The 27,762-nt window shown below is 40.5% G+C and overlaps 1 long non-coding RNA gene and 1 pseudogene across 1 annotated transcript in view; one reads left to right on the plus strand and one right to left on the minus strand.

Annotated features, from left to right (window-relative positions):
* LOC141584606 (uncharacterized) overlaps positions 1–27,762 on the minus strand; it is a 127,389-nt gene that overhangs the window by 41,234 nt on the left and 58,393 nt on the right. The window contains exon 4 of the long non-coding RNA XR_012517756.1: positions 18,221–18,344. This is a non-coding gene — a long non-coding RNA (uncharacterized LOC141584606). The remainder of the gene's footprint in view (positions 1–18,220; positions 18,345–27,762) is intronic.
* On the plus strand, positions 3,520–4,638 carry LOC101051327 (non-POU domain-containing octamer-binding protein pseudogene; annotated as a pseudogene).

The following is a 27,762-nucleotide window of genomic DNA, read 5'->3' on the forward strand; positions in this document are numbered from 1 at the left end:
GTTAAACTGTGAACTTGTCAATGGTACCCATCATATTGAAATCATAACATCTAGTACCTGCCTGGCATTCTTTTATTTATTCATTCTTTTTTATTTCAATACATATTATTTGACCCCTTTGTATACTGGATTTCACATTGGGGAGAGAGAGATGAAAGTTACTTTTTTCTGATCTTAAGGAGCTCTAATTCAAAAAGAGTCTTCAGTAACCATTAGTTAAGCAATGTGCAAATGAAATAACATCTACTCATTTTACCATCAATGTAATTGTAAGTTATATAGCACTCTTTGGTGAAAATAAAGAGATATTAATAAATCTTAAGTGAAACCCAATTGCCTATGAGTTTCTCCAAAACAAAGACCATCTTCCCCAATGTATCCCCTACACTAGCAGAGTTTGACACTTAGTAAGTGGCCTATAAATACGTATGGAATCTAACCAAATTAATGACATGGGAGTCCTTATTCTCCCCACCAAGTTCCTGAGAAAGTTCAGCAAAATAATTGACATAAAAGGTCAGTATTCTTTGTATAAAATATTTATTCAGCATTAAGTTATGCTGTTGGGAGGATTGAGCACTCTTGGGAAAGATGATTGCTAATATCCTGGCCTGTGCTTGCTACCCAACACGGTATTCACTACCCACATGTGACTATTTAAATTTTACATCAAAATTAATTAAATTTAAATCAAATAGAGTTATTCAGTCACTCCAACTACATTTCAAGTGCTTAGTAGTCACATTTGGCTAGTGGCTATTGTGTAGATAGCTTAGAATGAACATTTCTATCAGTGCAAAATGTTTTCTGAGCAGCATTTGTCCAGAGCATAGGAAATAAAATGCACAACCTTTCAATAATTAAAAAATAATTCAAGGTTGTTTTTTAAAAACCCAATACCCACACTGCCTTTCAGAGGGTATTTTAGAAAGTCAGTTTCTGGCTTCATATAAAGCCCAGGTGCTAAAAGCTAGTTTCAGAAAACAATAAAAAGCCCAAGGACTATGTTTCTAGAACACTGAACCAAGCTGATTTCAAGACTACTTTAAATTAGCTCATAATCTGACAACTAAGTGCCATTAAAGGTACCCATTCACATCTCAATTGCTAATGTCTAAAATTTGAAACCCCCTAAATTTACTTAAGAAGAACTTTCCAAATTCTGTGAGTTCCTTAACGTACCAGACACATAGAAGATACTTAAATACATGTTGGTTGAATGAAGAGGTTCTTCGGGAAAAAATCCTAAATCTTACACCCAGATATCCCTTGAATTAAACACAAGGATGTTTGACATGCGGCGACTCTTTGATTGCCTTTGGAAATTCTTTCCTGCTCAACTGGTTTGTGAGACCAAGGCATTACTGAATTTGGCAAAGCTAAAACTGAAAGTGGAGTCAAATTCTCATCTATCTGAAGCAATGGGGGAGGTCTTGGCTGCATGCTGTTCCCGTCATGATAACAATCAAAACCAAATATTTTTCTGAGTACCTTTATGTTCAAAGCATCAGCTTAGGAGGTGAGGATACAAGCAATTATGACGTACAGTCTGTTCTCAAAAAGATCAAGTTCAACTGAGACAGAACAGAGGGAAAGAAAAAGGTTTAATAGTTTAGAGTTTTCTCATAGCAAATACACCAGTATCTTCCAGAACAGCTGGTGTATTGTCTGTCTTTGCTCTGTCTCCCTTTAGTTTGTTTCCGATTGGTTTTCAAGTTCTATGAAGTCTTTCTTTCTTTTTTTTTTTTTTTTTTTTTTTTTTTTTTTGGTTTTGTTTTCTGAGATGAAGTCTCTCTGTCACGCAGGCTGGAGTGCAGTGGCGTGACCTCAGCTCACTGCAACCTCTGCCTCCCGCATTTAAGTGATTCTCCTGCCTCAGCCTCCTGAGTAGCTGGGATTACATGTGCACACCACCATGCCAGGTGAATTTTTGTATTTTTAGTAGAGACGGGTTTCACCATGCTGGCCAGGCTGGTCTCGAACTCAAGCTCAAGTCGTCTGCCTGCCTCAGCTTCCCAAAGTGCTGGGATTACAGGTATGAGCCACCACACCCAGCTAAGTCTCTTTGCCTACTTTTTAATGGGACTGTTTGTTTTTTTTTCTTGTAAATTTGTTTGTGTTCCTTATAAATGCTGGATATTAGATTTTTGTCAGACGGATAGTTTGCAAATATTTTCTCTTGTTCTCTAGGTTGTCTGTTTTTTATTGAGATAGTTTCTTTGTCATTTATTGTTTTCCAAATATAAAAGCAAATATAAACACATGGGATAGTTATGCTATATATGAATACAGAAATAGTAATATTTTGCCTTTGTGTAGCTTCTATTGACCACATTCCAGGTTTAGAAGTCATTAGAAGACCAATATCAATATCACTATCTGTTTCTTTGGATTTCCATAAACTTCAGGCATTTTTGCCATTCAGATTCCAAATCAGTTTCTTCTTGTTTTGAACTTCCCAACTCAGACCAGCTCCTAAAGTCTGAAGTGTGATGTGAAACCTTGCAAGAAGGGCATGCTGAAAAATTATAAAGTGTGTTCGGCCATATGTTGTTTCCCACTAAACTGTAGTGAGAATTGATGGGAGAGATCTCTATAGAGAAATTCTCTGAAGATGCTGGTCAGTGTCCATTTAGAGAGAAGCAGGGCATCTGAAGGGAGGAGCACTATGAATGTTCAGAAAGCTTGGATATATCTTCTCTGGAGTTGCATGGCATGCACAGGTGTCTGACTTTTACAGGTGAGTTCTAATGATATTTGATTAACATGAGAGCTTCTGCATTGGTCTCACTGGGAGCTGCAGATTGGAGCTCTTCCTATTCACCCATCTTGGCCCCTCCTCTCATGCTCATCTTTTATTTTTCACTGGAGAGCAAATTCTCTTTCTTTCTTTCTCTTTCTTTCTTTTCTTTCTCTCTTTCTTTTCTTCTTTCTTTTGAGATCGGGTCTTGTTCTGTTGCTCAGGCTGGAGTAGTACAGTGGTGCACTTATGGCTCACTGCAGCCTCAACCTCCTAGGCTCAGGTGATCCTCTTACCTCAGCCTCCCAAGTAGCTAGGACTACAGGCGGAGGCCACCATGCCTGACTAATTTTTTAATTTTTCATTTTGTAGAGATGGAATCTCACTGTGTTGCACGGGCTGCTCTTGAGCTCCTAGGCTCAAGCAATTCTCCTGCTTTAACCTCCTGAAGTACTGGAATTATAAGCATGAGCCACTGTACCTGGACTCTCTCAATTTTTTGGTAAAGATTTTTATTGATATATAATGTACATACAGAAAAGTATACAAATCATAAGTCAATTAAAAAAATTAATTGAACACATCTATATTACAACCATAAAGATCATACAGCCCTCCAGAGGCTTCTGCCAATACCTGCAAATGAGCAACAGGCCAGCAGCCAAAATGAAGGCTTGACTCTTGACCTGAAGAATCTTAGGACATCAGGAGAGAAGACCTTCACCCAACGAAGCTATCTTTTTGTGGAAAATCTTCCTCTCAACATCACTCAGGAAGAAATGAGGAAACTACTTGAGAAATATGGAAAGGCATGTGAAGTCTTCATTCATAAGAATAAAGGATTTGGCTTTATCCACTTGGAAACACGAACCCTACCGGAGATTGCCAAAGTGGAGCTGGACAATATGCCACTCTGCAGAAAGCAGCTGCGCGTTGCCTGCCATAGTGCATCCCTTACAATTCGAAACCTTCCTCAGTATGTGTCCAACGAACTGCTGGAAGAAGCCTTTTCTGTGTTTGGCCAGGTGGAGATGGCTGTAGTCATCATTGTGGATGATCGAGGAAGGCCCTCGGGAAAAGGCATTGTTGAGTTCTCAGGGAAGCCAGTTGCTCAGAAAGCTCTGGACAGATGCAGTGAAAGCTCCTTCCTGCTAATCACATTTCCTCATCCTGTAACTGTGGAGCCCATAGACCAGTTAGATGATGAAGAGAAGCTGGTTATAAAGAACCAGAATTTTAAAGGAACAAGAGCAGGCACCCAGATTTGCACAGCCTGGCTCCTTTGAGTATGAGTATGCCATGTGCTGGAAGGCACTCATTGAGATGGAGAAGCAGCAGCAGGACCAAGTGGACCACAACATCAAGGAGGCTTGTGAAGTTGGAGCTGGAGCTGGAGATTGCACGCCATGAGCACCAGGTCATGCTAATGAGACAGGATTTGATGAGGCGCCAAGAACTTCGGCGGATGGAAGCACCGCATAACCAAGAGGTGCAAAAACGAAAGCAACTGGAGCTCAGGCAGGAGGAAGAGCACAGGCGTGGTGAAGACATGCGGTGGCAGCAAGAAGAAATGATGCAGCTATAGCAGGAAGGATTCAAGGGAACCTTACGGGATGCAAGACAGCAGGAGATTCGGATGGGTCAGATGGCTATGGGAGGTGCTATGGGCATAAACAACAGAGGTGCCATGGCCCCTGCTCCTGTGCCATCTGGTACTCCAGTTCCTCCAGGACCTGCCCACTATGATGCTGGATGGAACCTTGGGATTGACCCCACCAACAACTGAATGCTTTGGTCAGGCTGCTACAATGGAAGGAATTGGGGCAATTGGTGGAACTTCACCTGCATTCAACCATGCAGCTCCTGGAGCCGATTTTGCTCCAAACAAATGTCTCTGATACTAATAAAGTTGCAGTGTCTAGTTTCTCAAAACACTTAAAAGAAGGACCATTTTTGGACTAGCCAGAATTCTACTCTGGAAAAGTGTTAGGGATTCCTTTCAATAGTTAGATCTACCGTGCCTGTACCATAGGAAGTATGCTGGAGGCAGAGGGCAAGGGAGGGGTGATATTGAACAAACCAATTATGTGTGGTATAATGTTTAATCAGTTCTCTGTGGTGCATTCCTGAAGTCTCAGATGTGATTGTTGAGGGCCTGGGGAAACCATGGCAAATTGGATCCAGTTAGAGCCCATTAATCTTGATCATTCCGTTTTTGTTTTTGTTTTTGTCCATCTTGTTTCATTTTCTTGCTTCCGTGTGCTAGCACTTACCTAAGTGATTTCACTTGATCCCAATAGCAACCCTGAAGGTAGGGAATATTCTTTCTCTAATTTTGAAGAAATTAAGGTTAAATAAGTGGCTGTGGCTGGGCGCAGTGGCTCGCGCCTGTAATTCCAGCTCCAAAGTAGGCGTACTGCTTGAGCCCATAAGTTTGAGACCAGCCTGGACAACACAGGGAGAACTTGTCTAAACACACACACACACACACACACACACACACACACACACACACACAATTAGCAGAGTGTGGTTGCCCTCACATGTAGTGTCAGCTACTAGGGAAGTTGAGGTATGAGGATCACTCTAACCCAGGAGGTTGAGACTACAGTGAGCTGTGATGGTGCCACTGCACTTCAGCCTCGGCCCTTTCTCAAAACAAAACAAAAAACAAAAACAAAAAACAAAAAAAGGAAAAGAAAATTTAAAAGCCTGGCTTTCTCAATGTCCTTGGGAACAACTGCAGAATTACTGACTGCTTGAGACTAGTAGTTTACTCTCTTGTTTGTGTGCACATTTCTGCTTCTACTAAATAAATTCTCATTCTCGACAAGTCATTGTGTTTATTCTTTTTGTTGTTGTTATGAACAAATGAAACAAATAAAGAATGGCTGGAGCAGCCAATTGTGTTTATTCTTAAAACTGTTTATGTCCATTGTACTAGTTACTGTAACTATTTGATTTAATTAAAAAATGAATATGCGGCCGGGCGCGGTGGCTCAAGCCTGTAATCCCAGCACTTTGGGAGGCCGAGGCGGGTGGATCACGAGGTCGAGAGATCGAGACCATCCTGGTCAACATGGTGAAACCCCATCTCTACTAAAAATGCAAAAAAATAGCTGGGCATGGTGGCGCATGCCTGTAATCCCAGCTACTCAGGAGGCTGAGGCAGGAGAATTGCCTGAACCCAGGGGGCGGAGGTTGTGGTGAGCCGAGATCGCGCCATTGCACTCCAGCCTGGGTAACAAGAGCGAAACTCCGTCTCAAAGAAAAAAAAAAAAAAAAGAATATGCATGCAAACTTACAAAAAATAACTTGGACTGCTTTAGAAAAATTCAGAAAAGGTAAATCATTGAAAAGTGATTGTGTGAATTAGATGAACGGAAAAAATCATAGAAACAATCATAAAAATCTAGAAGGCTTTTGCATTCAAGATGCATCCCAAGTGTATTGAAGTTACTGATGGTCTTTCAAGAAAGGAAATGTGGAAATTTTCTACTACGAATTATGGGTGTGGTTTATGAAAGGCAAAAACAAAACAAAACAAAAAGCCGAGCAGAACTCCGTTCAAGAGATCTATACTAGAAGAAAAGATCCTGGCTAAACATCAAAATGTTGGCAGATAAATACAAATTTACATGTTTTAAGGTATATATGCATCACTTTCTTGGGATTTTCACTTTAATCAACCCTCTTTGATTAGAAGATCCACAACTAGTCTCAACTCAAACTTGTTAAATCTGCCACTTACATTAACAGTACAAATTAGAGTGCTTGCTCAGCAAGCAACCAGTGCATAATAAGAGCTCAATAAACCTTAGCTCTTATTATTACTAGCCACACATGATGTAAAGTAGAACCAGTAACTGCTAGGACAAACTTTGACAAAGAAGGGTAAAGTGACACTAGCCATCCCAATTAATTCAAACTGGATGCAGATCTCAGATTCTTGCCAAAATATGATGATGTTAACTGGGTATTGGCTTTTCCCTCATCCAGTGTTACAGTCTAGGAATGCTCCCCTTGAATAGAGGAATTTTTTTTTAACTTTTCAAAAGAAATCTCATAAAGTCTAATGTGGACTGGCTTATGTCAGGTCCCGGCAGAGTTAATTTGGGGGTGGCAGGTAGGAACTTCTTGAAATAAGTGACTTCAGTGAGAAACTGTAGCCCAGACATGTCTTGGTGAGAATGCTGTTATCAGGACATTGTGTTTCATTTCTGCCCCTCCTTACAGTTCATTTTTAATTACTGATGTCACTCTTTCCTTCTCTCTCCACCCAAACGAATATAACATTTAAACATTAAAGAGACTAAAAAGCCAGTGACTGAATTTTTAAAAAGAATTAACAATTAAAATAAATTCATTATTAAACTTGGTTACCTCCTGAGCTACAACTTACTCCCTCACTTTCCTTGTGGGCAGGGATTATAGAAACTTTGTCATATCAGAACGCCATTCACCCTCCATCCAAGCTAGCTTGAAGGGCCACAGCAATGGAGAGCAGCAAAAAGAAACGTGAATGTCGGTGAGTATGTCCTTGGGTAACTGGTCCCAGTTCATCTATTTCCCTCATGTTACCCATCTGTGCTACATGTGTTTTCTTATAGAGTCAGAGCTAAGGTTTACCTTTAAATGCATGACAGCATTATCAAGATATGATTTCCCTGGGAAATATATGGAATAGTCCAGCATTTGTATGTGTGTCTGGCAGTGAGAAAAATGGTGAGAACTGTATACACATATGACATTGAGGGATCCCTAAGTTCCTATGTTACTTTTTAAAGCAGAAAGCTCTCCTAGCAAAGTGTCTACCAAAATATTAGATCTCTAGATCAAATACTTTGACTAAATTTTGCAGACATTCACACATACAAACTTCAAAACAGTTACAGAAGTAATATCACGGACTGGGCTCTGCCCATCATCTTGCCTCTTCCCACACTTAGGCATACATATGCATTAACTCAGGACCCCTTGGCAGTACTCAGATAACACAGGGAAGTGAATGAACCCAACACCTAACTAGGCCAGGTTCCTGTGTTTCTGACTATTCTGTTTGCCCTCTTTTCTGAATACTTACTACCTCACACAACCTAACACCTGACTGCAGCATGTCCCCAGTTTTGAGTACATGTCTTTGAGAATCTCTTACATAGCCAGACTAAGCTTTTTGAAGACAGGACAATGTCTTATACTTAGCTTATATATTCTTTCATGCCTAGCACAAAACTCAACAAGAGGTTGAGTGTTAACAGGAGGATGTAAGCCAGGCACGTGGCTCACGCCTGTAATCCCAGCACTTTCGGAGGCCAAGGTGGGTGTATCACGAGGTCAGGAGTTCAAGACCAGTCTGGCCAATATGGTGAAACCCTGTCTCTACTAAAAAAAAAAAATACATACATATATATATATTAGCTGGGTGTGATGGCACCTGCCTGCAGTCCCAGCTACTTGGGAGGCTGAGGCAGAAAAATCGCTTGAACTCGGAAGGTGGAGGTTGCAGTGAGCCAAGATCGCGCCACTGTACTCCAGCCTGGCAACAGAGTAAAACTCCTTCTCAAAAAAACAAAAAAAAAAAAAAAAAAATTGCTATATGGCTAGAGCTACTACACCTATATCCCAACTCCTCTAATACCTTCCTTATCTGATCAACGTGAGGCAAGAGTAGTAGTTCAGTCTTCTTTGCAGCTTCAGCAGGATGAGGAAATAAGGAGTAGAGCATTGCAACATGTTGCTAGTATGAGGAGATCACATTTGTCTTCAACACAGAAGATATTGTTGCCATCTTTGCAATTAGTTTTTTTTTTTTTTTACTTAAAATTCATCCATATGTGCTCAGATTCCAAATGACAAAAGCCATTCATTTTTGACTACTTCAGGTGAAATACAGTCAGTGTTGGAAGAAGAGATTACAGGATTACAGCTGTTAAGTCCTTTCCCCTGGGGAGTGAGTGGCAGTTTAGTAGCAACCACGTGGTCTGCCACACTGCAAGATCACAGCACCGCATCCTTGGTGTCAGGGTGGGGCTGACACCAAGTTGGGACCAGAAATCATAAGAGACAAAGGAAAGGAAAAAACTGTCATTTGAAAGGAAAAAGAAATAAAGAACAGAAAGAAAACTCCTGAAATTCCAAGTTTTTAGGTTTAAAGAGACAATGTAAGATGTGAGAAAAGCTGCTTCATGACCCACTTCTGCTGAGTCCTGCTGACTGCTTCTCTTTGCCTCACTTTTCTTTGCTAACCACAGGCAAGATGCTACAGTGCACAACTGGAAGAGTGACCTCTGTCCTGGTGCCAAATGGATGACTAACACAAGCCCAGAGAACCAAATCATTGTCTTTGGACTAAAACATCCATTTTGTTCATTTGAGGCTTGTGACTTCCTTTTGGATCACTGGCTTGAGATGCCCACATGTGGCCTCCAAAGCTCTTTCTTGCGTAAGTTTATTTTTCAAAAAGTGATATATGCCATATGTTCAAGTGTTTAATAACAGTTCTTTTTCTTGGCTGCAAGCTAAGGGCTGAATAGAAGTGCGGCATAGGAAAATACGATAAAGAACACACTTAGTTGCATCTCTTGAGGAATTTAAGTTGCTTCAAAACATGTGCTAAGAATTCCTTGCCTGATCTTTGGGAGGAGTAATTGGAAAGTTCCAGTGTTGTCACCGTTTTTCAGATATAGAAAGGAAGGAGACTAGTTAGGCAAGCCTGGCATGCAATTAAAAATGTATCAGGATCCAAGGAAATGTTTTTTAACCATTATTGACCCTTCAACTTTTTCATGTTCTCACTTAAAGTTCATAGTTATTATCTTTGCCTCATCCCACTATATTAGGCTAAGAATTACAGTACCTAAGCCTTCCCAAGAATACAAAAGCCATCTAAGGTCCAGCTGTATCAGTTATCATTCTTTTGATTGCAAGAGGCAGAAATACATTTCAAATGGGCTTAAGCAAAAAGCAGAAGTTATTGGTTCATATAACTAAAGCCAAGGAATATATCTAGCTTCAGGCATGGCTGGATCAAGATGCTTACATGATGATGTATGAAATCTGTCTTTTTCTCCAACTTACAGATCTGCTTTCCTTTATGTTGGCTTCATTTTCTGATGTGGTGGCAAGATGATTATCAGCAGCCCCAGGCCTGGCAATACCACTAGAAAGAGATTCAATTTCTATGTAATCCTTTTAGCAATTTTAGGCAAGGCTCTCATTGGCCTGACTTAGGTCATACGCCTATTCTCGAACCAGCCACAGTGTCAAGGGCTTGAAATATGCTTAACTAGCCCTCATTGGAGCCAAAGTTGGGTCTAGCCTCACTGAAACCACAAGGACAGTTTGAACAGTTGCATAGTTACCCAAAAGACAGTAACTGATACCAAAATGGTAATGGATGGTTGTAGCAGGCACTGTTGGCTGCCTATTGAAAATCTACTTTCCTCTTCTTCCTTGCTAACTGAACCCTATGTTTAGGTATCTACTCTTCTCCATGTGGCTATGGAATCAGGTAAGGGATGAGAGAGGAGAGTGGCAGCCAGGTACAAAGTGTCAGGGCCTAAATAGGATGGGAGGGGGCATCCTAATCACAGGACAACACTGACATCATGTCAAAGCTCAAGTGTATTAAGCCAAGGACATCCATGCAAAGAAGGGGGTGATCATGGCCTGTGGAAGGATGATTACCTTCAGGACAATGATCAAAGACATAATATATTACAAACTGGACACAGTGGCTCATGCCTGTAATCCCTGGACTTTGGGAGGCCAAGGTGGGTGGATCACCCGAGGTCAGGAGTTTGAGACTGGCCAACATGGTGAAATGCCATCTCTACTAAAAATACAAAAATTAGCCAGGCATAGTGGTGGGCACCTGTAACTTCAGCTACTCAGGAGGCTGAGGCAGGAGAATTACTTAAACCCGGGAGGTGGAAGTTTCAGTGAGCTGAGGTCAAGCCACTGCACTTCAGCCTGATGAAAGAGCAAGGCTCTGTGTCAAATAAAAAAAAAAAATAGTGAACCCTATGGTGTTGGACTGGAACTGAAGGCATTGTGAATTTATGGTTTTCCACTTACATAGAAATATAGAGAAATAAATATAGATATAAATATGAGTGTTTGTGTGCATATACATACCTACATGCATACATATGTACATATGCTATCTGGATCTGTTCACAGAAAGGTTCTGGGAACAGTAATATCTCATGGTAATGAGCACACCTATTGCTCAACGGTTGTCTTCCAAATGCCATTCTCTATTAAAAGGCACTGGTGTTCTTTATCAATGGCTGATTCCAGGTCTGGGCAAGGAAAATACAAGATGAGCCTAGAATAACAGGTAGTGCCAAAAACTAAGGAAGTGCTCCTGGATAAAGGCATCTTGAAAGGACACATGAACCAACTTTAAGGGGCTCCAAATGGCTAATCTGGGATGATTTGAGAACAAAATACATAATCTTAGGAATGATTTATAACTCATTGCATAAAGTACAAATTTAAGTTCATACTATTGCAAATAAACAAATGGGGAAGAAGCAAATACTGTTGTAAATAAACAAATGGGAAAGAAGAAAAAGTTCTCTCTTATAACAGAATTTTAACTAATAAATGTAGAAACAATGGTAAAAAACAGAAAACAACCATTTGGCAAACACAGCTGTAATAATTGTTTCAGGCAAGACTCATCAACAGATGCTAAAATTAGAGGACAAAGTATAATAAGCCGTTTGCCTACAATGTCTCAAAGTATCTCTCCACAAATCGGTTACTCCAAGAAAGACACAACAGAACTTCTGCAGTTTTTTTGGACCAAAATACAAAACTTCAATCTGATCATGAGAAAACATCACACAAACCCAAATTAAGAGAGATCTACAAAATAATTGAGCAAGACTCTTAGAAATGTCAAGGTCAGGAAAATCAAAGACCAATAAATAGTTCCAGAATAAAGGAAACTCTAGACTGGTAGTTTGTATTGCAGACCAGAAAAAATTAATTAGTGGGACAATTGGTAACATTTGAATAAGATCCATATATTATTTGGAATATATTAGATTAAGAATAATCTTGTAAAATTAACTTTACCTGTTTTTTTTTTTTAAACCTTTCAACAAGGTTACTAGACAATTTTAAATTACAGTAGTCCCCCTGGCTTATCCAAGGAAATAAATTCCAAGACCCACAGTGACTACCCGAAACCATAGATAGTACCAAACCTGAGTGCCACCAATCAGAACATGTTTCTGTTCCTGTCCCCCACCCATAAATTTAATGAATTTTATATCTTAACTAAGCTCTTGTGATACACTGTGGCTGTTAACTTTTGCAGTTTGAGGTGCGACAGCAAAAATTAGCACAAATTTATTTTTCTCTCTTCACAATTCAAGGATAAAAGATTCATTCTAACTGCAGATCTTAGCAACTTCAGCACATGACTTTTTTTCTTTTTCCTTTTTTTTTTTTTTTTCTTTGACACAGTCTCACTCTGTTGCCCAGGCTGGAGTGCAGTGGCACAATCCTGGCTCACAGCAACCTCTGCCTCCTGGTTCAAGCGATTCTCCTGCTCAGGCTCCCAAGTAGCTGAAATTAAGGCGCCCGCCACCATGCCTGGCTAATTTTTGTATTTTTATTAGAGACAGGGCTTCCCATGTTGGCCATGCTGGTCTCAAACTCCTGACCTCAAGTAATCCACCCGCCTCGGCATCCCAAAGTGCTAGGATTACAGGCATGAGCCACTGAGCCTGGCTGATTTTTTTTTTTTTTCTTTTTTTTGAGATGGAGTTTTTCTCTTGTTCCCCAGGCTGGAATGCAATGGTGCAATCTCAGTTCACTGCAACCTCCACTTGCCAGGTTCCAGCAATTCTCTTGCCTCAGCCTCCCGAGTAGCTGGGATTACAGGCGCTCACACCATGCCTGGCTAATTTTTGTATTTTTAGTAGAGACAGGGTTTCATCATGTTTGTTGCTCAGGCTGGTCTCGAACTCCTGACCTCGGGTGATCCACACACCTCAGCCTCCCAAATTGCTAGGATTCAGGCATGAGGCACCCCATCCAGCTGATTTTTTTTTCTAAAGTCAAGAACTTTCACCTTTTTACTGAAAAGAAGCCCTTTTCAGATTCTCTTGGGCTTATCTGAATTACCAGCATCACTCCTCTTAATTTACTTAATAATGGCTTTAGGGCCATTATTAAGTAAATTAAGGGTTTCTTGAATGCAGGTATTAGATACCAAGACTGCCAACGTCATAACTGAGATGACTATAAAGTGACTAAAAGCTGGGAGTGTGGACAGCTTGGAGACACTGGACAAAGGGATAATTCATATTCTGGGTAGGACAGAGCAGGATAGCATGAGATTTCATCGCTACTCCAAACAGGGCACAACTTAAAATTTATGAATTGTTTCTGAAATTTACCATTTAATATTTTCAGACCGCAGCTGCCTGTGGGTAACTGAAATCACAGAAACTGTGGGTAAGGGGGACCACTGCACGTATGTGACTTGCATTTCCATTGGACAGCATAAATCCAGATCTTTAATGTCTTTCTAGGACTCTGGGTCATTCAGTCTGAACAGCCTCCTAATTAACCTACTGACTGCAATTGCCTAGAATACATTGGGCAGGGGGTGGGGTTGGGGGTTGAGGGGGGTGGGTTTTACAGTGAGGGAGTCCTGAGCAAGATCAACAGGTTGGTATTTCTCAGAGGAATGAAGCTCACTAAGTAGCCTTTGAAGTAATATACGATTTTTGTAAATGGTGATGCTTGTTTATCTAGAAGGAGGATAAAGTATCAGTGGGACTGATACGGATGTCACCACACAACTGTAGCTGGAGAGCCAGGACTTCTGCTCATTCATCTGATCTGTCTGCCCCAAACAGTACTATCTTAGCAGAGGAAGGAGACTTGAACAATTAAAAGGTTTCTGTTGCCGGGCTCGGGCTCGGTGGCTCATGCCTATAATCCTACCATGCCTATAATCCTACCTCCACTTTGGGAGGCCGAAGTGGGCAGATTGCCTGAGCTCAGGAGTTTCAGACCAGCCTGGCCAACATGATAAAACCCCAACTCTATAAAAAATACAAAAATTAGCCAGGCATGGTAGTGCACACCTGTAATCCCAGCTACTCCGGAGGCTGAGGCAGGAGAATTGCTTGCAACCGGGAGGCAGAGGTTGCAGTGAGCCGAGATCTCACCACTGCACTCCAGCCTGAGGACAAGAGCGAGACTTCGTCTCGGGGGAAAAAAAAAAAAAGTTTCTGCAGCAGGGCCTCAGAAGCATGAATTCCTTAGAGATGGTAGGGGCAGGCGTGTGGTTCAGGCTGTTTTCTCCAGAAAAGGAAAACACTGCTAGCGTACTTCAAATAATGTGCCAGCACTCACTAGGTTAACATTTATTTTTGTGCCTTTGGAGAGTACACTCTCCGTGATATGTCAGAAAGCCAAATTGTTGTGATCTTCAAGAGAAATAAAAGCTTTCTAGATTTTATCATTTTGAAAGGGGAAGCACATCTGCCGGAATCAACATTTTTTTTTTTAGGATGCTAGTCTCACCACATGGCTTCAGAAACACGTCTCCCTTTTCTTTGAATTTGTTTGAGTTTTAATGTCAGTTTGTTGAAAAAAGGTTCTGGTGATATCTGTAGTATGCCATGGAATTCTTATAGGAAGAAATCGTTTTGGAGGGGGAAAGAAAAAAAAAACACTGGTCCAGCTGCTTAGCTGCCAACACTTCCAGAAAATTCCTTTGTGCTGTATTTATGTAAACTTTTGTATTCAGAACTAAAGAAACAAATAAAGTGTACTCCTTGTATTACTAATTATATCATACATTATAGATATTTATACAGATCAATTAAATGATATTACTACAATGTGATTGTAGCATTTCTGTACAATATAGTACAAAATAATAAAACATAAGAACCCCAAAGTTGTAATATTTGTGAAAGACCTTAGTTTGCCAGAAATACTTTTCTTTCTCCTTCTCTTTCTTTTCCCTTCCCTCCCTCTCTTTTCTCTTTCTTTTTCTTTGTTTCTTCTCTCTCTCTTTCTTTCCTTCTTTGTTTCTTTTTCGGAGACAGTGCCTCACTCTTGCTCTGTTGCCCAGGATGGAGTGCAGTGATACGGTAATAGCTCACTGCCAGCTTGAATTCCTGGGCTCAAGCAATCCTCTCCCCTCAGTCTCTCTACGTACTGGGATTACAGGCATGAGCCACCACACCCAGCTGAGAGTTCTTGGTCTTTAGCAGTAGAAGTGATTCAACATGCCAGGGCATTAAGAGTTAAACCAGGGTTCAACTCTCCTTTCTTGAGTTTCTCAATTGTTGTAGGGATGGAGAGAATCTGGAGGGGAAGAGCTGATAAACTCAGCCAGGCATAAAGACCAGCCAAATAAATTACAAAGGAAAAGGGGGATCCAGGTTTAGAAAATGCCAATCTAGATTTGGAAAAGATTTGGCAATTATTTTCCTGCATAAATCATTAAACCTGGGGAATTCCAATTTTACTATCAAAAAATATTCATGAATGCTCTTTGAGTTTATGGTCGTGTTCAAATTTACTCCAACACCTAATGGCCCATTGAATCATGTTTGTTTCAAGTGTTTGATGAGTTTGATTTAAAACAATTGGCGGGGACAGGGGCAGGGGCTCAGGCAGGGGCTGGGGCAGGGGCTCACACCTGTAATCTCAGCAATTTGGGAGGCCGAAGCGGGTGGATGATCTTTTGAGGTCAGGAGATTGCGAGCAGCCTGGCCAACACTGTGAAACCCTGTCTCTTCAAAAAAAAAAAAAAATACAAAAAATTAGCCTGTAGTTCTAGCTACTTGGGAGGCTGAGGCAGGAGAATCGCTTGAACCCAGGAGGCAGAGGTTGCAGTGAGTCAAGATGGCGCTACTGCACTCCAGCCTGGGCAACAGAGGGAGATTCCATCTCAGAAAACAAAACAAAAAACAATCAATCACAAACTAGAGTGTCTCTCTGGTTACAATCTCCAATATGAGCTGTTATCTTCATAGTGTTTTCTGTACATCTAAATATTACGATTGAGTTAAATGACCCTGTGCTCAATATGATCATTTAATTTGGTCATTTGATGAAAGGATTTGGGCTGTTTTAAACTATTTTGCCATGGGCCACACATATCAAACTTCTTATACCTAGAACTCTTCTAGATAGAGGGAAAATCCATTCATGATTCTCATTTGGAAAATTACAGAAATCAAACTATACGAATTTTTAACAGAATCCATTAGACATTTAAGTACTTTTCTACTTTCACCTAAATCCAGACCTTGCATTCCTGTTGGTCAAAAACCTGAGCAAAAATGCCCCAGGGAAACTGCTCCCATTTTGTGCTGAGAGGAAAAACTATTCATTTCATAATGTCACTGCCACTTCAAAAGAAAAGCTGTGTGTGATGTTTTTCCCATCGAAGTCATTGAAAGCCTCCCCTCTGTTTATTCATATCTAGAGAATCCTGCTCCTGCCTTCCTGTCCTTGCATCCTTGGCACAATGGGCACAGGATGCCCTAGAACCATGCCTGCCAGACCACCCTAGGATCCTGGAGTGAGTCGCTGGCTGGGTTCAACAATAAGCTCTCAGCAAAGCAAAGTCACAGGGCAAGAGCTCCTCAGACAGTTTGTAGAACCCAAAGCCACTGTCTAAATATGATCTCATTTTGTCCCAAAAGCTATGGGGTAGATTGGTTTCTTTTGTGTGTGCTTTTCTATAAGATCTGTATAATCTGACAAAATCCAAAGAGAAAAATTTGCCTTGTGGGATTTCTTTTCTATTTTGTTTGCTGGGAGATGTGCCAGAATGAAGTCCTCTCTTTCAGACTGGATTCAGTGCAGGCAGCAGCAAGCTGACCTTTCCCACCCTTTTCATTCACACAGCTCTAAGGAGAGAACCTACTTTTGTTCTTGGTGCCTATTCAACCCTTAGCCTCTCTGCTGAGCCTACCAATTAGTGTTCATAATTGTGGCCAGGGTTTAAGGTCTGGACCTAGGAACACAACTGAGAAGATGGATTCATTTCAGGAACTAGACTATCATTTCAGGAACTAGACTACTAAGAAGGCATCTGCTAGAACATGGAGGAAGCAATTTGCAAGAGTAAATACTCAGGGGGTTAAAGCTTCACGGGTGGAAGCTATCAAATCCTTTTCATGTTATATGCATCAACTCATGCAATTTGCCTCAAATCTTACTTGCAACAACTGAAATAGCATAACAAATTAGAATTTGTTTATCAATTTTCAACCAATTGATAGGTTTATCTTAAAATACTCATAAAACCTTGCAGACAATTAAAATTCGATGTTGAATCAGGAAAAACCTTTGAGAAACTCAAGGTCCATTTCATTTGTTCTCATCTACTGGAATGGGTTTAGTAAATAATAGTTATAAACTAATCTTCTTTTAAAGAGGGAGACTGGAAGCTCCATCGGGTTAAAGGAGCAGTAGGGTCGCAGGGACTAGAATGCTATTGGGTATCATATGTTCAGGCTGGAAGGAGGGAGGTAGGGTGATTGTGTGCATGATCTTTTGCACCAGCCTTGCCAACATTCAAGTCTCAGCTGGCTGACCTTAGACAACCTGCTTAACTTTGCTATGCCTCAATCCCCCCCACCCCAACAGACAATACGGGAATAATAATAGTTTCTAACTTACTGATTTGCTATGAGGGCTAGATGAGCTAATCTATTTCAAGATCCTAGAACAATACCTGATTGATACTATGTAAGTGTTTATTAAACATAAAATACAATGGGATAGTAAAGATCTTATGTTTTGCTCCTTATTTACTCGTATGATCTTTTAAAAATGTTTCTCAGAAACTAATTTGTACAACATTCCTGGGATGTTGGGTAATTACAGGAGACCCAAGGTAGGGTCTGGCTGCTTGTCAGACATGCTGAGGTGGAGTTATGACTTGTAAAGCCCATTGCATAGTTCTCTGTGCCCACCACCAGAACTTACTGCATACCATAATTACAACCGGTTTTTCATTGCTCGGTGTTAATGAGTATCTTATTGCATGCTTTGATCAGTGTTTTTGCTTCGGAAGATGGATTAGTATTTTTGAAATTTTAATTCAAAAGGAAAATAAGCTCTTTGTCTATTCAGCACATATATTATGTAGATGTGACAATTATAGAGCTATAAAGAAGCATGCATGCATGTTTAATGTGCAAATTACATGTGAGAGGTAGCTCAAAGGCAACACACAGGGGTCCAAACCTCCAGTCTCAAACCTCATAACAGAAACTTATGAAGTATTTATGTCAGGAAAACACAGGTATCACATTTACATATGCATATACTGCCATGAACAGGTAATTTACATACATATTCATGCACACACCTATTCATATATCTAGATAAAAACATATAAAACTCCTGCTTCATTTGTACTATACAATACAAACAGTCCTTCAAATGAAACATGATGGGTAGAAAATTGTGACTTACTAGGTCATAGTGAAGGGTCTCATCAGGCTCTGGATCATATTCCTAAATCCGAAGTTGTGTTTATCCTTATCTTTCTACCTCGCTTTTGTAGACGTGGTTTTATTTGGTAATTACAATGGTATTTCTGAAACAATATAAAAAAAGATTCAGAGGTAGGTGAGCGTACTTATGGCATGCCTAACTCAGGATCTCTGGCATTCCACCACAGGCCGATTGCCCTCCTGGCAATGAGAGGCACGAATGTTGGGAATTTCAGAGGCCTGTGTGCTCCTTCTCTAACATACCTGGGCAGGGAGGGAGGGAGGGGGAGATGTTCAATACAGAAAAACATATATTTGCCTCTCCTCATGTTTTCCTTGGAGGGATGAATGGAATAGGATCGCTCTCAGCCTCTTTTCACTCCTCACTCTACCCCATGAGAGAAATGACTTGCTGATTGGGTGAATTTTTAAGAAGGACATGTTTGGCCAGGCTTAGCTCACCCCTTCTGGGATCCTTTGAGGAGCCAGCCTGGCCACATGACTCTATCATTCCAGTTTGTGCTCTAAGATGTAATAATCTTAGCAGGAAATTTTCTGCAGGAGGAAGTTCAGTTTCTGGAGAAAAAAGCCAGAACTCTGTTTTCAATCTCCTTCAGCCACAAATCTAAAACTATGGGTGCAAATCAGTTTAATGAAGCTAATATTTCAGTACTAATCTTCTTATCTCTGTGCTTTCATTCTTACATGATTCAAACTCAGCAATTTTAGTTTAGACCCCTAAAATGCCCAGCATTGGAGAATGATGAGTTAGGATCAACAAAGTTGCACATTTGCTGCCTCTCTGGACCCCCATAATTCTGACTCATTACACCTCTTTAAAGAGATCTTGAGTTAACCAGTGAAGTATATGTGGAACCAATAGAGGAATCCCAGGAAACAGAAGGCTATTCGTTCAAGCTGGGGAATTGAAAGATAAATTTGAGTGTGTCTTCAAGTGATGCCACTAAATTCCCTTTGACCTGGAGGAATTGAATAAAATACAGATAAAATGATTCTAAAATTTTGAGGGAACTAAACTACACTTTTGGGAATCGAATAAAAATCTGTAACACTGATATCGAAGGAAAGACTCCTTCAAGTAAATCAGAGGACTGTCACACCTCAGGGAGAAGCAGTAAGATTGACATCATTCAAATAGCAAGGTCAGACCTCAGCAATAATATCAAGGTCATATTCTGAGATAACAGAAGAAGCAGTTGCTAAATGAAGTTACCAGATTGCAGAAAATATCATTAATGTTGGAAGCTGAAAAATTTGAACATATTTTGGAAACCAGCCAAATGATGAGAGAGAATTTGAAAAGCTACTTCTGTTAGCATTATAAGTCTTAGTCATATCCTTGCCTTTTTCCTTCAGCTGGGGTGGCCTGAGGGAAAACAGTTATAGGTCTAAACTGTGTGGTAGCTATTTTCTAAAAGATGGTCTCTGTCTTAGTCTTTTTACTGAGGCTGTAACAGAATATCACAGGCTGGGTAATTTATAAACAATAGAGGTTTATTTGGCTCACAGTTCTAGAGGCTGAGAAGTCAAAGAGCATGGTACCAGCATCTGGCAAGGGTCATCCCAGGACAAAAGACAGAAGGCAGAAGTGTGAGCATGAGCAAGAACAGAGATGGAGCCCAACTTATTCTTATATCGGGAGCTTACTTCCCTTGATAATGAACCCACCTTTGTGATAATGACCTGAATCCATTCATAAGGCAGCGCCTTCATGACATAATCAGTTCTAAAAGGTTCCACCTTTCAACACTGCTGCACCGGGGATTAACTTTCTAGCACATAAACTTGGGGCACATTTTCAAACCACAGCAGTTTCCTAATGAACCATACCTACCAGTATTCATTCCCCTTTGTAGTCACTTCTCTGAAGATCTATTAGTTATCATAGGATTAATAGAATGCAGTAAAAGTGATTCTGCATAGTTTCCAATGCTAGGTCAGAAGAAGCCTTGCAGCTTTCACCTTGGAATCTTGGAATGTTCACTCCAGGGAAAGACAGCTACTATATATGAACTCTGACTACCCTGAGATTTCCTTGCTGTAAGGAAGCCCAAGCTAGCCACATGGAGAGGTCACATGGAGAAATAAGATCAGACTGCTCCCAGCTATTCAAGCCATCTTAGCCCATGTACAAGACATGAGTGAAGAACCTCTCTTGTACTGCAATTGTGTTCTTGGATGACTCCAGCCTCAGCCAACACCTAATATCAACTGCATAAGAGATTCTAAGTTAGAATTGCCCAGCTGAAGCCCCCAAATCCACAAAATTGGAGATACAAGAATAAAGTATTTTTTAAGTCATTGATTCTTTAAGTAATTATCTATAGTGTCAAATAATTAGAACAGGCTTCACAAACATAGGGTATGAAATTGTTTATAATAATATCCCAGAATTTCTGTAGCCAGGTATCTCAGTCTGTTCGGGCTGCTATAACAAAAGACCACAGACTAGACAGCTTATAAACAATAGAAATTGATTCTCAGAGTTCTGGAAGTTGGGAAGGCCAAGATCAGAGTGCCAGCATGGTTGGGTTCTAGTGGGGGTTCACATTCTCAGAGATGGCATATCCTCCCTGTGTCTTCACATGCTGGAAGAGACAAACTGGTTCTCTGTAGCCTCTTTTATAAGGGCACTAACCCAATCATGAAGGCTGTGTTTTCTCAATGTAATCACCTCCCAGAGGTCCCTACCTACTAATACCATCACTTTGGGGGCTAGGATGTTAACGAATGAATTTTGGAGGAACATCAACATTCAGACCACAGCACTTAGTTTATGGAACACCTGGGAAGATCCCAGATGGGACTGCAGTAAAGTAGCATCCATATTTTACCTGATGGGGGATGCACTTTCAGTTTAGATTTCAATGATGAACTTACTTTTCCCTCCAGAAGGAACAAAAGCAAACATTAGTTCCATCAGTAATATAAACAGAATGAAAACGCTGTTGGCCAGAAAACACAGGGCCCTCATTATAGGATAGGCAAATAGAGGTAATTACTGGGAATGTAAGCAATTTGTGGGAGATACTTTAGGAAAACCTGGAAATCAAAACAAATGGAAATTGAAAAAAAAACACCTGCAAAAAGTAGTAAGAGTCTGACATACCTTAGCACAGACCACACTGAAATAGAAAGCAAGCAAAAGAGAGATGCAGGTATAATGTTGAGTTCAAGAGCTTAGCCTTTGCAATCACAGATCTGGGTTTGAATCTTGTCACTGCCACTTACTAAACTTGACTCTTGATATTCAAAATCTAGTTCTTGAATTAAAAACAATCCACAAACACTTCTTTTTCTCTGATTCTCTTTCATATAACTTAAAAATGCTTTGGCTTTTAGACTATTGCTTCTATTACGTATTTATAAAGACTTCTTAAAAGCTGAAAACCAGGAATTCCACTAATTGCTCTCTGTGTCACCTCACTCTAGAGAAGAGTCCATATAGAGTGTTCTTTTTAAAAAAAAAAAAAAATACAGATTCTCATTCTGCTGCCCAGGCTAGGGTACAGTGGCGTAATCATGGCTCACTACAGCCTCACTCTTCTGGACTCAAGTTACCCTCCCCACCTCAGCCTCCCAAGTAGCTGGGACTACAGGTGTGAGCCATCATATCCAACTTTTTTTTTTTTTTTTTTTTTTTAGTAGAGACAAAGTCCCACTATGGTGCCCAGGCTGGTCTCAAACTCCTGGTCTCAAGCAATCCTCCCACCTCGTCCTCCCAAAGTGGTGGGATTACAGGCCTGAGCCACTGCACTCAGCTTTATGGAGTGTTCCTGATACTCTTAATAATTGAATGATACAGAAAGAGCAGGGATAAATGAGATTTTCCAAATACACGATTTAATATTCAAATATTTTTCTTTACTTGAAAAGAATGAACTGAGATTAAGTTGGAACTGTCCTAGAAAATCCAGTTGTGTAATTGCCATAGGTTGCATTGTCTAAATGTAAATATTGAGGCAGTTTACTATTTGGGAAAGATCACCAGGAGCCGGAGAAAGCTATGTGGTTAGGCACTTAGTTGGATATCCTGTGCCTATAGACAGATGGGCCTTTGTGCTCTCTTTAAATTTCATAAACAAATTGCCTGCATGTGTTATCCGACTAATGTCAAATCAATGGTTCTTAAATTTAGTGCTCAGAAGAATCATCCTGAGAGCTTGTTTAAAAATGTACCTTGGCCAAGCGTGGTGGCTCATGCCTGTAATCCCAGCACTTTGGGAGGCCGAGGTATGCAGATCACTTGAGCCCAGAAATTTGAGACCAGACTGGACAACATGGTGAAACCCCCTTTCTACAAAAATTTAAAATTAGCCAAGCATGGTGGCATGTGTCTATAGTCCCAGCTACTCCAGGGGATGAGGTAGGAGAATCACTTGAGCCCAGGAGGGTGAGGCTACAGTGAGCTAAGATCACAACACTGCACTCCACCCTGGGTGACAGAGTGAGGCCTTGTCTCAAAAAAAAAAAAAAAAATCTTGCTAAGAAATGCAGACTCCTCAACTGTATCTGTAAAAATTGATTAAGTCAGAAATAGGACTGGACTTGCTTAGCAATTTTATTAAGCACCCAGATAATACCAATTCAGGTGGTGCATAGACCACAGCTTAAGAAACACTATCTCAGATCAGGGAAGGAAAGCGTCTCTTCACTCAGCTGCCTTGTTCCTTACCCAAGGATCCCCTAACTCAGCATCATCAATCACCATCCACAGATGAATAGCAATGACTCTGGGGCTTGGCAGGGTTCACTTAGAGAGCTACATGCTGTGGAAGGTGGGTGCTCACACACAACCTCCCATGCAGAATCAGCATCTCACCACCACCTGTGCTTCAAGGATTTGCTTAGCATTTTGGCCATCTGGACATAAATACACACAGCAGGTAGTGATAGGACTGCCAACTAAACTGCCTATACCACAGCCAGCTTTTGTTCAGCAGTTGGCTAGCTTTTTTGCCTTGACAATGAGTTCTCATATTTAGAGAGCTGATTTTTTTTTCCTTGTAGGAAAATATTATTTATCAATTCCCTGTTTAAAAATTAGCTGTATGTGAAATATTCTTGCTGCTACTACGATACACTGAAAGTTACACTGGCTTCATTTGAATAGAAAGACTAATAGGAAGATTATATTCGTCTTCATGAACAAAAGCAGGACAGCTGGCTGGGTGTGGTGGCTCACGCCTGTAATCCAAGCACTTTGGGAGGCCAAGGCGGGCAGATCACTTGAGGTCGGGAATTTGAGGCCAGCATGGACAAAATGGTGAAACTCTGTCTATCCTAAAAATATAAAAACTAGCTGGGCATAGTGGCACATGCCTGTAGTGCCAGCTACTCAGAAGGCTGAGGCACAAGAATCACTTGAACCCTGTAGTGAGCTCTGCACTCCAAAAAAAAAAAAAAAAAAAGAAAAAGAAAAAGACAGCCAAGCCATAATGATTTATTATTGTTAAGATTAGTTCTTACCTACCATTCTGGGGAACACGTTTAAAAATTTTTGTTGTTGCAATTGTTGTTATTGCTGTTAGCATTTTTTTAGAGTCAAAATTCACTACAATTCTCTCATTTCTGGGCACACATAAAAACATGTTAAATCCAGATGTTTCTCCTCATTTACAGCATCAATATTTCCAAAGATATTCAAAGGGCTTTTTAATATATTCTAAAGGTGAGACATTTACAAACATTCATCTAGGTAGAACAGATAGTGAGGGCTGAAGTATGTTGTGCTGACTCAAATTGGTTGTAATAATTGGAACCAGGAGAGATTGTAAGTAAAATATTTAACAGTAACACAATAGAAAATCTTACAGAGCGTTGTCAAAACACAGTAGTGCTTATTTCAAAGTGCCATGCTGGGAGAGGAATTATTTACTATCATGAGTTATAAGCAATGAGGTGAAACAAAATGGGAAAATGTAGGGAGCCTATCTGACTTCCTAGTAGTGAGATTTATTTAATAGTAAAGTATATTCTGTCAGGAAAAAGAAATCCACATTAAGTGAAGCATTGAACACAAGCCTGGACAATGCACCAGAAACTGTACACTGAAATCCTCCCCAGACAATGGGGAAATTAAAGGAAAACCAAACTTCATGCACCCTCAGTACCTGATGGCTCCATTTCACCGTTTCAGCATTCACCCCATTTCAGAATTTTAAGACTAAATGTTCCAAAGGAGATCATTTCTTCCGATAGATAGTTCAGCACAAGAAACTGTTACATGTTACAAAAATCAATTATAAAATTGCTCCAGAGCACAGTGAAGATGGAGGTGATAGAAGACATTCGGACAGACTGTGATGAATCTCGGGGCTTGGCCATCGTTAGACTCCACCTCATTTCTCTCTGCCTTAGTCCCCCAGATTTTGGTAGCTTGGTTCACAATTTGCTTAGGCCTTAAACAAATTTTAAAAAGATCCTGCCCCCTTCTACTTCTTTCCTGCCCCCAAACTGTTAGTACTTACTATTATTAAGTTTAGGCCAGGCACGGTGGCTCACGCCTATTATCCCAGCACTTTGGGAGGCGAAGGGGGCGGATCACCTGAGGTCGGGAATTCTAGACCATCCTGACCAATATGGAGAAACCCTATCTCTACTAAAAATACAAAATTAGCTGGGCATGGTTGCGCGTGCCTGTAGTCCCAGCTACTCGGGAGGCTGAGGCAGGAGAATTGCTTGAACCTGGGAGGCAGAAGTTGCGGTGAGCTGAGATTGCGCCATTGCACTCAAGCCTGGGCAACAAGAGTGAAACTCTGTCTCAAAAAACAAACAAACAAACAAACAACCAAAAAAAAAAATTTATTATCAGCCTAGGGTTCTAGAGACTCAGTCATTACTGTTACAGCTGTGGGTTCCTTTTCCAGCATCTGAGATTTCTGCTTACTATTTTTTATGGCCATAAGTACAACCATTGATAGTGCATGCCTTATGCCCAAGTCCCCAGCAATGACAACTACCTTTGCTGACATCTCCTACTGTTATCACCCATGGCCCCAGGGCTTTGCACTCATGGGATAAGATGCCAAAAACAGAACCCTTTCCCCCAAAACATAACCCTATCCCAGGTCCCTTCTTAAAAGAGAATGTACTATCTTTTTGCAAGAACACCACCTTAATACAAGAGTGACGGTCTATTAGGGTACATTTATGAACATCAAGGTCCAAGTTTGTCCAAATGGGCAAGATCTTAGTGGTCCTTGTTCTTAGATTTCTTTGCTCAATTTCCTCAATCCAAGTTTTTTCAGATCTGGGTTCTATATTGTTTCACTGCCCAACAAATCTTCTTTCTCTTCCTAATTCCGTTTTATGTCTCTGCTCTACATTCACCAAGACACTGAAGAAATAGGGGCCCTACAAAGTTCTTAAGGTGCTATCAAGATCTTGGGAACACTTTGCTCAAGATCTTTCATACCGTCAGATCCTACCTTGGCTCCAGTCTTGCAAGACTCTGCTCATTTCTAACTCTGATTCATCCCTTTCTTTGATTCTCCTTTTAATTTGTTGCATCCTTCTCATCTGGATGCCCAGAACCCACCCGTCTTTTACTGGCACCTAACCTCTCCTAGTTGTATAGAGCATGACTGCCAAAGTAGCATATAGTTTACAGCACAGAAATATCCAAACAAGGAGTATTCAGTATGTCACATGCAAACTGGAGAGCTGGAGGATCGGAGGAAAGCATTACCAAAATAAACATATTTCATTTAGGCCTAAAATGTCTGGTATGAACCTGAGCTAATATAATGAAATTTGTCCAAAATGTAGGTTCTCAAGAAGAAAAAATGCAAATGACCATTTACTAGAGTGGTGAAATCAAACAGAATACTAATGTACAGGACTGCTGGGGATGAGAGGATATAAGTGCTTTCATAAATGATTAATAGAAATGTAAAGCAGTACACATTTGGGAGAAAGTAATTTGGCAATATCTACTGAAATTTAAAAGGCACATACCTTTGACCTAACAATCCCACTTTAACAAGTATTTATCAAGTGCCTCATCTGTGTTAAAAAGCAGAAAAACCAGCCAGGTGCAGTGGATCATGCCTATAATCCCAGCACTTTCGGAAGCCGAGGTGGGCTGATCACGAGGTCAAGAGATCGAGACCATCCTGACCAACATGGTGTAACCCCATTCCTACTAAAAAAAAAAAAAAAAATACAAAAATTAGCTGGGCATGGTGGCACACGCCTGTAGTCCCAGCTACTCATGAGGCTGAAGCAGGAGAATCGCTTGAACCCAGGAGGCAGAGGTTGCAGTGAGCCAAGATCATGATACTGCACTCCAGCCTGGGCAATAGAGCGAGACTCTTGTCTCAAAAACAAAAAACAAAAACACCATATTGAGCAAGGAGATCGGTCCAGACCCTCATGGAGCCAGTTTTCATGAAGGAGATAGAAAAATGAATCAAATCACCAAAGAGATTGATGTTACTAAACTACAATGTGTTGTATTTTATGAAGGAAAGGTGTATAACACATGCACATGAGAGGACTGATCAAGTCTGCAGAGTGAGGAAAGACTTCCTGGGGAAGTAAGATAAAAGAATGAATAGGAATAATCAGAGAAAAAGGGAAGAATGTAGGAATAAAGTGGGTGAAAAGGAGGGGAAACATTCCAGACAGAAAGAACAGTGTACAGAAACATTTCCTCAATCTGTTCATTTCTCACCACATCCACCTATTACACAGGTCCAGCAAGCCAAGCTTATTCGCATATGAGAGTTGAGAGTCTTTTGCATTTTCTGTTCCTTTTGTCTGAATGCTGTTCCCCATCATCTCTGCATGGCTGGCTATAGATGGAAATTCCATTAGGGTAGAGAAGAGTGAGTGACAGAGCTCAACTAGGAAGATATTACGATGGTGAGTGACAGTAACAGCATGACTTAGTTGGGTAGCAGTGGAGATGGGGAAAGTGGATGGACTAAATAAATAAATATTTAGGAGGTAAAACTATGCTGGATGATTAATTTTATAAGGGTATTTATATCCGCTTGTACAACTGTTTGAATGGCAATACCTACCACTCACTACGATAGAAATACTGGGGAGGACTGGGTTTGATGGAATTATGAGTAAGGTTTTAGATATAATGAGTTTGTGGCAGTAGGATTTATGGGTCAGGGGTCATGAGAGGTATGAAGTAGAAAAATAAATCAAAAGTAACTTAAAAAGTTTATAGATGTGTTTCACTCTTCATGGTTGTAGAATCCAGAGTCTTGGTGTAGGTATTAGTCTGTTCTATGCTGCTAATAAAGACGTATCTGAGACTAGGTAACTTATAAAGAAAAAGAGGTTTCATAGACTCACAGTTCCACAATCATGGCAGAAGGCGAAAGAGGAGCAAAGCCACATCTCACATGGCACTGGGCAAGATAGCATGTGTGGGGAACTGTCCTTTATAAAACCATCAGATCTCATGAGATTTATTCACTACCATAAGAACAGCATGGGAAAACCCACCCCCGTTATTTAATTACCTACCCACATGCAGAT

The sequence above is a fragment of the Saimiri boliviensis genome, chromosome 5 (assembly GCF_048565385.1).
Source record: "Saimiri boliviensis isolate mSaiBol1 chromosome 5, mSaiBol1.pri, whole genome shotgun sequence".
Taxonomy (NCBI): domain Eukaryota; kingdom Metazoa; phylum Chordata; class Mammalia; order Primates; family Cebidae; genus Saimiri; species Saimiri boliviensis.